The sequence below is a fragment of the Rhincodon typus genome, chromosome 9, assembly GCF_021869965.1.
Source record: "Rhincodon typus isolate 14 chromosome 9, sRhiTyp1.1, whole genome shotgun sequence".
NCBI classification, from domain to species: domain Eukaryota; kingdom Metazoa; phylum Chordata; class Chondrichthyes; order Orectolobiformes; family Rhincodontidae; genus Rhincodon; species Rhincodon typus.
In genome coordinates, this window is record NC_063340.1 from 10,315,772 (window position 1) to 10,327,781 (window position 12,010).

General features: G+C 40.3%; 1 long non-coding RNA gene across 2 annotated transcripts in view; it reads right to left on the minus strand.

Moving 5' to 3' along the window:
• Window positions 1–848: 848 nt before the first annotated feature.
• Window positions 849–12,010, minus strand: part of LOC125484027 — a 16,468-nt gene continuing 5,306 nt past the window's right edge. Inside the window, exons 2-5 of one of the 2 annotated variants that reach the window (XR_007262900.1) lie at window positions 9,163–9,233; window positions 4,004–4,115; window positions 3,316–3,405; window positions 849–939 (exon numbers count right to left, since the gene is read on the minus strand). This is a non-coding gene — a long non-coding RNA (uncharacterized LOC125484027). The remainder of the gene's footprint in view (window positions 940–3,315; window positions 3,406–4,003; window positions 4,116–9,162; window positions 9,234–12,010) is intronic. The other variant, XR_007262899.1, reaches the window with a different exon arrangement.

Genomic DNA, 12,010 nt, shown 5'->3' on the forward strand with positions numbered 1-12,010 from the left:
CAGTTCAAAGTATGAGAGCAGTTAACTATCACTGTGAACCAGAAGGACACACAAATGTGGAGATAAACAAGTGAATTTCAAAAAAAAAAAAAAAATTAATGCACAAGTTATCATTAAAACTCTCATTATTCACTGTAATCTAGCGAGCAAAAAACACTTCATGATGGGACGTAATTGGCCCAGATATAAAAGTCAACAAAATATTTCATGAGGGAACTGCCTTCCCAGAATTATAGCTCTTCTGGGGCCAAAATCTAATTAACAAGAACTGAGCAGAGCTATTCCAACTATCGAAGGCAAGCGGCAAAAATTACAGTGGTAATACTTGACCAAACAAATCCCTTTTCAACATTACTTAAAGGTGTCTCTTGAAACGAGATTTTCATCTCCTCAACTCCAAAACATTTTCTATTCAAACAGGGGAAGATACCTATGCAATGAAATTTAAGAGCCGCAATAATTATGCGCCAAAATAGCAACCTTCCTAACAAGGACGCTAGTTTAGATAGCTTACTAACATTCATAGCAATAACCAACAGACAGACCAAGTCTACAAATTCATCTTCTGAAGGTGATCAACGGAAAGAAAAACAACCAAGCAGGAAAAAAGATAAGAAACAAATAGATACTAACTGACAGACCAAATAAATTGGAATTATTGAAGTCCAACTCGACATGCTGCAAATCTGAAACAAACAAACAGCTGGAGAAACTCAGCAGGACTGGCAGCATCTATGGAGAGAAAGCAGAGTCAATGTTTCAGGTCTAGTGGCCCTTTCTCTGAAAGGGACACCACAAATCTGACCATTTTACCCAGCAGCAATTGATCGTCTCCTACATTCACTTACCTATCATTTTTATCGGGTTCCAGAAGCACAGCTTTTTGAGAATACCAATTGCCAAGTGCAGGTGAATTTCCACATACCGCAAACACTTCACCTAAGGTACAAAGGGGGGGAAAATATCAACTTAAAAAAGAACGGTAGTCACGCACACAAAACATTAATAGGTCAAATACACAAATATCAATTTTGTAAGAAGTAGTCTTTTTGTAAACTTAGATGCTTATTATCTGAATAACTCATTAGCCAAGTTACAATTGATTGGTTTATGCTATGTTTGGTCAAGTTAAACTAATCACACTATAAAAGCGCATCTAATCCAAGACTGCAATTAACAAACAATTACATGAAAGAACTGCATAAAATTATTGATTTCCCATTTATTTCTGTATTATTACAACTAATGCCATTAAAGAAACAATTACAAAAGAACAAACAGCACCTGAGCAGCCCCAGAAAGAAACCATTTACTTAGTACTTTCATCGCTCCCCAGGGTCAGGCAGTCCTGTGTATGTCACTACCTATCCCTAAAGGGACAACTTAAAACATGGCACTGCGCGAACAAATCCCTATCCCTTTGGATTAGTACGATGTCAAATAGCAATTGTTTGCATAGTTGTGTCTCAAGATGTTGAATGAGAGTGAACTTTGTAAATTCCAACATGACTATCAATTTCTTAGCTAAATGATGGTGAAATAGCAATTTAATGATCATCTGAAATTCCATAATAACCCAAAGTCTCCCATGCTTTCACTTCTTTGACTCGAGGTAATTACATCAAAACCCAGAATTTCCAAGCGATTTTTCTTCTATAATCCAACAAATTACACCTATATTTAAGTTGCTCAACAAATATTTTGGTCACGTTTTAAACTGCTCCAGAAAATTTCCTTCAGGTTTAAACTCTAAAGAACAAATAACTTGGCACCTTTTAAGGAGAAGCCAGAATCTCTTCGCAGCTCTCTCTAATGCCAACTTTTTTTTGCATTCTAACAAAAGCTGGAGTTCATCATACAAAAAGACATTCTGTTGAACATTGGGAGTTTATTTTAAGCTAATTATTGAGCACTGCAAAACCAAAAGAATGCTACTGATCTGCAGGAGACAGTTACTCAAGAACAAACAAGAATCAGTAAGCCATCAGGGCGGATGGGGCATTGTAAAAAGAACTAAAATTCTTCCTGCAAGGACACCATTGACTGTATATAGATCAATAGTAGAGTTTTAAATGCATGAGACATTATACTTAAAACATAATGTGTTAATTATCTTACAAACTTTTTGATGTAGAGGATACCATGTTAGGAATACATTAAACCAAAAGTTTAAAATTATTTTAAAAACTTAAAACATATTCAATTTTTCCAGCAACTGGAAATTCAACATTGAGAGGCTATGTGGCATAACTTGGCTAAATAGAGATGGTGATTAAAGAAAATTTCTTTGACATTATTTACTCAGTCCCAATTTTTTTGCTATTTTAAAAAAATCAAATATACATTTCATAAGATATTCATGAAAGCACACCAGTCATCAAATTTTATTTGTGTGAAGACTACTCCAATTGGTTATGCTTATTGATTGAGCAACTGACGCAGCAGCAATTTGGCCTGTTAATAATCAAATGCATTTAATTCAGTTACTTCATACAACTGCTGCCATCATTAAACATTCACATTTGCAATGCACAATTTAAAATTCGACCCGTAAACAGAAATAAAAGATGAAGTACCATTGTTTAGACTCAACAGGAATTTAATTTAACAAGAATCACACCCTTAGACAAAATGGGCATTTTAGCATGATCAATCCAGCTAAACTACACATCTTTGGACCGGGAGGAAACCAATATAGACATGGGGAGAACGTGCAAGTTCCATATAGCTAGTTGCCCAAGGGAGCAATCGAACACAGGTCTCTGGCACTGTGAGGCAGCAGTGATCACTGAGCCACCATGCCTCCCTGGCATTTGGTAACGTTAACACAAAAGTACTGGCATAGGCAATCATGATTTATTGGATAGTAAATAAAGAAAATATTCATGCATCTATTAAAACAAGGTGGAAAATAATAATAAATGGCCATACCCAAGCAAAGGGGAAAAGCAACTTTTATTATTTAAAAGAAGAGGTTGACTAAAAATTCCATAGGACAAATAATTGGCCTGTACCAGATTGTGCAGGGGAACAAATTACCAGTATATATCACCACCCAACAAAACTCTGTTGCATAACTGCCCTCCACACAAACTTGTCATACTAACTCAAGACTAAACTAGTTACAAAGGCATGTTGGGCACAAAACAAATAAATGCTGCCTAAAACCACATGAGAAATTCTTGAATATGGCATATATTCCCTTTGTGATGGAGGTCTATATTGCCAATTACAATTTCATTCACTAGTTGTGTAGTTCTTTTACTTCTGCAAAGTTGCTGTACAATACTCGCAACATTATTTTTTGTAGAATACCTGGAAGTGTAACTCCCTTTATTTTGAAAGTGACCTGTGAAGTGAACATGCTTGCCAACGTTGAAGCTCTTACTGAATGGCTGACGTTATCTAGAGTAAAACACACGAATTAACTGAATTGTTACAACAGTATTAAACTAACAAATGGAAAAACCGCACACTCTGCCGTGACAAATACAAATGAACTATGGCCGTCATTTACATACCCATAAAAAAGTACTCGAACCCAACATATGTTATGATAAAATCCTCTACTGACACATCCAAAGTCTGTCCCAATTTGCCACAGCATTGAACTTTGCTCTCAGCTGTGTTGCTGGTAGAGGTGTCTGACAAGAGTAAAATTTCTTCCACAGGAAGCCACATTCATACAAAGCGTAGCAGTAGCTTAAGTGATGCTGCTGGGTTTAAAAGCAGGTCAGCAAGATCTTTTATAGCATGCTCTCTAATCAAGCAATGCAATACTAGTTAATTGACAATTTATCTTTCTCAAATCAAGAAATAGCACACCCACTGTTCAAAACGTCCACAATTTTTGAAGAATTAAACTTTAGAAGTTCTGATACTTCACCTCAGCAAGCATGTAAAAGAAAACCTCCATGCAACTTCTGCAACAGCAGCAAAACTGTAACAGCCTTTACAAGTCCCAGCAGTCAGTGCATTGACTCAAACTTTTGGAGATACTTACGAAGCAATTCAAGCTTTTAGGTTATTACAGCTGAGGAAATAAAACTTCAAATTTGCTATGTAACCACAATCTGTGTGAAGTTGCGATTCAAACTGCGGTAAAGTACCACCACCTGCACAAAAGATAATGTATTGTAATGTCATTGCCAATATGAGGTTGGCAGATATGGAAGTACTGAATCTGCATTTGGGCACTGTAACGCAAATGGCAGTGACCTGAGAGGTATTTGTCTTTCCATACTTGCATTTCCATGCCATTGCAATAGTTTTTGAGCTTTCAGATTACAGCAGACCAGGGCTTCCCAAACTATGGGCTACAAACCCAATGAAATTTTGGGGTTATGAACGCCGAAGCAGCAACAACCCCTTCAGAGTTTGGATTCGATGCTGAATGGTTGTAAGACCATTTTAATTCCTGTTTTTCCAACGGTGGACACAACCCAGAGATCTTTGAGGTGTGACTGACTGTGAAAAGGCAAGTGCTTGCTTCTTTTAATATTTAAAAATATAGCAGTTTAACCAACTCCCACCATGCTGAACATTTGCTCTCACTCAGGAGAGAGCCCCACGCCTGGAGCTGAAACAAAGCCTGGGGCATTAAAATTTTGTCACTCTAAGAAAACAGAGTTGTAGTAAATCACTGCAAACAAGTTGCCACAATGGTATCATGATACCAAAGATCATGCTTTTGCATATTCTTAGTAAACAGGTCTATTGCACTTTTCAACTAATGTAATCCTTGCATTTCACCCCAGAATTCTGTGTATTACTCATTTAACATCATAAGTCATGACTTAAGATCTAATAGGTGATGTGGGTTGTGAAGATGATATTCAGGAGATTAATATACACCCTCAGAATACATTGCACACAGCAAGTGGAAAACAGAAATAGGTTGCCCAGTGAAAAGAATCACAGGAGAAGTCATACAGTAACTATTCTGTCAAGTAACTGCTCCATCAACTGCTCGTGAAAACCTGGTACATGACTGAAAGAAAACAAATATACTCTGAAGATGAGATCAAAAGGAGAAGGGACCAGTCAGAGTCTTGATGTCCTCAACAACAGATTCACTTCAGGAACTTGACTATCCTTGACTTGAACAAAAGTACCAATTTTACAATCAGAATTTACTGATGACACAACAATGGGTATGAAGCCAAGTTGTCAAGAGGACGTAACCTGTTGAAATTCCTTTTTTTTTTAAAACACTCTAAGTGAGTGGACAAAAAGAAACCGTAGGATGAAGTATAAATAAGAAAATTTGAACTTGTCCACTTTGGCAGGAAGTCTAAATAAACGATACATTATTTGAATGGCAAGAATTCTATACTAGGAGGGATCTGGTGTCCTGGTACATGAATCATAAAAGGCTTTTCTTTATTCACTTGTGGGCATCGCTGGCCAGTATTTATTGCCCGTCCCTAATTATACTTGAGAAGGTGGTGATGGACTGTCTTCATGAACAGTTGTAGTCCATGTGGTGTAGGTGGACTCAATCCCTCACAGGGAGGGAATTCCAGGATTTTGACCCAGAAACAGCGAAAGAACAGTGATATATTTCCAAGTCAGGATGGCGAGTAGCTTGGAAGGAAACTTGCAGGCTATGATGTTCCATTTAGAAGGACGAGGGCAGGAGACACGTGGGAAGTAGTCGTGGGCATGGAAGGTGCTTTTTAAGGATCTTCAGTGAATTCCTGCAGTGCATCTTGTAGATACAATGCACTGTTGCTACTGAGCAGTGGTGGAAGGAGTGGATGCTTGCGGGTGTGGTGCCACTCAAATGGGCTGCTTTGTCCTGGATGGCATTAAGTTCCATGAGTGTTGTTGGAATTACACTCATCCAGGCCAGTGGGGAATATTCCATCACACTCCTGACTTGTGCCTTGTAGATGGCGAATAGGCTTTGGGCAATCAGGTGGTGAGTACCTCACTGTAGCATTTCTAGTATGACCTGTTCTTGTAGCCAGAAGGTATATCTGTAGTAGGTGATTTAGGAAAGCAAAAGGTATTATGGTGAGGATGAAATATAAAAGCAGAAAAATCTTGCTACAATTGTACACAGCCTTTGACCAGGCTACATCTGGAGTGGTGTACGTAATTCTGGTCTCCTTGCTTAAAACATAGTTGTATTTAAAGCAATTTAGAGACAAAATTTTATTGAAAGATGGATGAAGACTTAACAAGGTAAATACTGAGAGGATGCTTACCCTCATAGGGAAGTTTAGATCTAATTGACACAGTTTAAAAATCCAGGATTTACCATTTAAAAGTGCAGTCATGATTTGTTTTTCCTCTCTCAAGAGATCTGCAAGTCTGTGTAATTCATAGATTATATCCAAAGGAGTTATGGGGAACGGACAGCGATGTAGAGTTGATGACATAATCAGATTAGCTACATGCTATCTAATTGTAGAACAGACTCAGGGGATCAAATGGCCTACAACAGCTCACAACTGTTGTGCTTTTAAGAGATGCTTTCGAATGAGCCCTCAACATAGATGGAATTAGCACAAATGCCATGTATATATAAACACCACACTAAACCTTCAACCCAGCAAAGATTTTAGATCAACAGTTCTTTTGTGTATCCCCATTTTGGACTGAACCATTCGCAACATTAATTTCAAGAAATAGCTTTGTTTTACATTTCAAAGTGTTGACTGCCGAATCTAATGTGTGGTTCACATTGTTCACTTGGCTTGGTGCATGTGCTGACCCCCAATTTTGGCTGCATTTTTGGAGGCTTTAAAGGTTACGACATGCAAGTTGACCTATGTATTTTTGAAAAATTATTTTATTCAGTTCACCAGCAGCAACAACCCAACTAAAATTATACCTGCAAGTAGTCAAAAGATAATGTTATCACAGGAATTTATTACTTTTGTATATACATTAACAAAGTTCTCAAAAAATTAAATTGCAGCCTCAAATCTGGCAACTTTGCGTTGTAATTGAGTCACTATTCACTGTTAATCCCAACAGTGATTCCAACATGATGGAGAAAGACTGCAAACTTTGAATGTACTCATGCCTGTTGTCCACTGCATGGTGATGGATCATGTTATTGACATATCATCAGAACAATTCATGGCTGAGATGCTATAATTCCAACTTTTAACAATAATTTAAGTTCCAACCAAATTGCTGAGTAACCACAGAAAAATGCCATCATCTTGCTCAGTGTGGAGCTGGAGGAGCACAGCCGGCCAGGCAGCAGAGGAGCAGGAAAGCTGACGTTTCGGGTCGGGACCCTTCTTCAGAAATGGGGGAGGGGGAAGGGAGCTCTGAAATAAATAGAGAGAGGAGGGGTGGGGCTGGGGAAGGTAGGTGAGTGGAGTGGAACACCCCATCTTGGGAGCAGACGCGGCAGAGGCGGAGGAATTGGGAGTAGGGGATTGCATTCTTGCGGGAAGGTGGCCAAGAGGAGGTGTAGTCTAGGTAGCTGTGGGAATTGGTGGGCTTGAAATAGATATCAGTTTTGAGATGGTCACCAGAGATGGAGACAGAGAGTCCAGATAGGAGAGAGAAGTATCAGAGATGGTCCAGGTGAACTTGAGGTTGGGGTGACAGATGTCCTCTTATCTCAAGGACCACTCCCGAACATCCCAGATGTCCTTTTATTTAAAGGTGCGCAACATCCCCCCTTCAGTGGTCGAAAATGCTCTCGATCGCATCTCTTGCATTTCCTGCACCTCTGCCCCCACATCGCTCCCCGCAACAAAAACAAAGATAGGATCCCCCTTGTCCTCACATATCAACCCACTACCTCCGGAGACAACCTATCATTCTCTGCCACTTCTACCACCTGCAATCTGACCCCATTACCAAGGATATATATCCCCCCACACTCCTATCTGCCTTCCGTAGGGACCACTCTCTCTGCGACTCCCTCGTTCGCTCCACACTCCCCACTAGCCCCACCACCCCCAGCACCTTTCCCTGCAACCACAGGAAGTGTTGCACCTGCCCCTACATCTCCCCTCTCACGTCCATCCAAGGACCCAACAAAACCTTCCACATCAGACAGATGTTCACCTGCACATCCGCTAATGTGGTCTACTGCATCTACTGCTCCCGACGTGGCCTCCTCTACATTGGTGAGACCAAGCAGAGACCTCTCTGAAGAGCACATGCTCTGTTCGTGACAAACACCTCCAGTCACAAACCACTTCAACTCCCCCTCCCATTCCCTGGACGACATGTCCATCCTGGGCCTCCCTCAGAGTCATAACTACACCACCTGGAAATTGGAGGAGCAGCACCTCATATTCCACCTTGGCAGCCTACGACCCAATAGTCTCAATGTGGACTTTACTAGCTTCAAAATCTCCCCACCCCCAGCCTCATCCCATGACCAACCCTCCCTCTCATCCCCGCCTCCTTGACCTGCCCATCATCTCTCCCACCTATCCACCCATCCCACCTCCCTGACCAATCCCCACCACTGCCTACCTGCAGTCACCTATCGCCATCCCACTTATGTTCCCCAGCCCCACCCCTCCTCCCTCTATTTATTTTAGAGCTCCCTTCCCCCTCCCCCATTTCTGAAGAAGGGGCTTGACCCAAAAATGTCAGCTTTCCTGCTCCTCTGATGCTGCCTGGCCAGCTGTGCTCCTCCAGCTCCACACTGTGTTATCTCAGACTCCAGCACTGGCAGTTCTTACTATCTCTGATGATCTTGCCCAGATTAGGCAATTAACCTACTGACTATGAATGTAGTGCAGATTTAAGTTTGCTGCTGTAGTCAAAGCGTAACTACTTGAGTGCAGTATTGACAAAAGGCCCAAACTGCATGACAGGACAGGGCCAAGTTACTTTACTTTTGCCCACTAAAGGATAAGGAACAATCACTGTTCATTTGCCATTCCATTTCAACATCCCTCATAATCACTGATGGAGCTAAAAGACCTGGAGGTAAGGGATGCAAAGTTGATCTAAACATTTACAAAGATTTGAAACATAACTTTGGTTGGAGGAGTTCAAGGACATGTGTAAACAACCATGCAGAAATCACTCATTTGGCAGATGAAGTTTCAGCCAAGCAATATAAACCGGGTACTGCTTGGCTGAAACACCAATAGTTGCAGTCTAACTGGAGACTAATGAAACAAAATATTCTTTGCAATTATGTAACATATATAAACATTTAGCACTTACTGCACACAGATGGACCTCTGCAACATCATGCTGGTTTGTTGTCTCCGCTTATTGCTCTTAAAACTCCAGGCCTATGTTAATAATAAAGTAAATTACAATATTTAAAACTAATATCAAATGTGGTATTAATATTACATACTTCACAGTAGCATTAGATTTTGTTAAAGACATTGAACCAGGTTTACATCGCACTTAACGATGCAAAGCAGTGTGGTATCTGCTCATTGATGCAAATAAAAGCTCATTCGTAAATATGACTGCGATGTAAGAGGTGATTTTTAAATTAATAATTTATTCAGAAAATGAATTTTAAATATTACATTTTGAATTAGTACTATGTGGGTTTTGGTCTGCATGAGGGGGTTTAATCATCAACTTTTAAAATTTTTTTTTAAAAAAAGCCATTGTAAAAGTGAGTTCCTGGGTCATAATGGGAATGCGCTTGTACTGGGGGCTTTATGAGCAAATACAGTAAATATTGAGAAGCATTAGCTTGTTTTCAGGTTAAAAGCATCAAGTTTTTTTGAGCTTAGTGGAAAAATACATTGCTTGGAAAATTTTTGCATTCAATTCATAGAGATCCAAGTGGAAGTTAGAGATGTGAAATAGGTTTTCCCCAAAGAAAGGAGACAGTTTAGAACTTAGGTTACCTCCGTGTAAGGATTTTAGTTAAAACATTCCAGACCAGAAGTGTTTGGTTAGAATTCTGAATGGTTTATTCAAAGCTAGTTCAAAGGCAGTCTAAGCTCAATTGTGTGATTTATCAAGGAAAAGGAATCAAACTCTCAAAACCAGAAACTGAAAGAAACAGTTCAGTTAAAAATCTAGATGCAATGAAGAAACAAACATTATGATTGGCTATCGTAAAATGATAGTGTTGGGATAGATGGGATTGTATTCTTATGTTTCAAAATTGTTCAAATTTTGCTATATATAAATAGCTTGCTTGTTTCTTATCTTTTGCATAATAAAATGGTTTTATTGTTAGAATCAAATCTACATCATTATGCGCTATGTTTCAGCGAAAGACTACTTTAACATTAAATAAAAACTAAAAATAAAAAGTATGATCTATCAAACCAGATTTCAGTCTAGGATCTCGCTTGTCCAATAACAATAGCAGCTGGGATCATCTACATTTAGTTATACGATGTCTCCGTGCTCCAGTCCATCAAGTGTGTCTCATCCAAGTATTGTAATTTTCACTAAGAGGCACAATTTTTCTGATCCCTCTCAGCCCTGCTCACTGACCCAGCCCTTTTGATTTTCCTTCCAGCCATGACACAAATTTCTAGCCTGTTTCTTCACTGTCTGCCTGCAGTCATCTGCCCCTTTCAAGCAAGTTTAATACTGTCTGGTTTCAGTTTCCCTTCAATTTCTCAGAAATTTAAAGTCACTGCCCATTCCCAGAATTTCTCTTTCAACTGTGGACTGTTTCTTAAAAAAAAACAAACTTTGCGACCAGAATTAAAGCACCTAACAAAACGTTTGACAACAGCTTGCACACTTTCCCATAAACAAGAAAGATTTCATCACAATGGCAACTGGATTATTGGATGCTCAATGCAATTTTCTTTACAGGGTTCTGGAAGCTGAAAATGAGGGGGAGGTGGCAGTTAGCGGTGTTATCACTGGACTGTTAAGCTCTGGGTACCCAGGTTCAAACCCCGCCATGACAGTTGGCGGATTTTGAATTCAACAGAAATCTGGATTCATAGCAAGATGGTTGATTCTGAACTATTTTTGGGCATTTAGGGATGGGCAATAAATGCTGGCCTAGCCAATGACACCCTAATCCCATTTAATTAACTTTAAAAAGCAGGACAAGTAAAAAGCCTTATTGAAGAATTCCAGAGAATTTAATACGTTAAATGTTTCCAAACACAAAAAATGGCACCTTCTCCCATATCCTTACCCTAGCTCCCACACACCTTGTTATCACATGGTCTGCTATTCCACACCACGCATTGTTAGAGACTAATTTTCCTCTAATAGCTATTTATTCTTCTAGGCTGATCGTTATCTATTCCTTGGTCTATCCAACTGTTGTTCTCTCTCTATCTCCACCTCATTTACTCCTTACCCCTTTCTCCTCCACCTCCCAACCTATCTTCTGCATAAAAACCAACGGTTTCTTAGCTACCATCATCTGAGGGTCACTGAACCCAAACTGTTGGTTCTGATTTCTCTCCACAAATGCTGCCAGATCTACTGAGCCTTTCAAGCAATTTGTTTTGGTTATAAAATACTGTGATTTATTTTTAGACAAAACATCTTACTCTTTAACCAAAAGGCACAAGCAACATCCTGTGCAACTACAATCAAACTGAATTACCCTTTGAGCCCCACCCCACCAACCTCCGGATCCAACGCATCATCCTCCGACACTTCCGCCATCTGCAATCCGACCCCACCACCAAAGACATCTTTCCCTCCCCACCTTTATCTGCTTTCCGGAGGGACAACTCTCTCCGTGACTCCCTTGTCCGCTCCACACTCCCCTCCAGCTCCACCACACCCGGCACTCTTCCCTGCAACCGCAGGAAGTGCTACACCTGCCCCCATACCTCCTCCCTCACCCCCATCCCAGGCCCCAAGAAGACTTTCCACATCAAGCAGATGTTCACCTGCACATCTGCCAATGTGGTATACTGCATCCGCTGTACCCGGTGTGGCTTCCTCTACATCGGGGAAACCAAGCGGAGACTCGGGGACCGCTTTGCAGAACACTTACGCTCGGTTCGCAACAAACAACTGCACCTCCCAGTCGCGAACCATTTCAACTCCCCCTCCCATTCCTCAGACGACATGTCCATCCTGGGCCTCCTGCAGTGCCACAACGATGCCA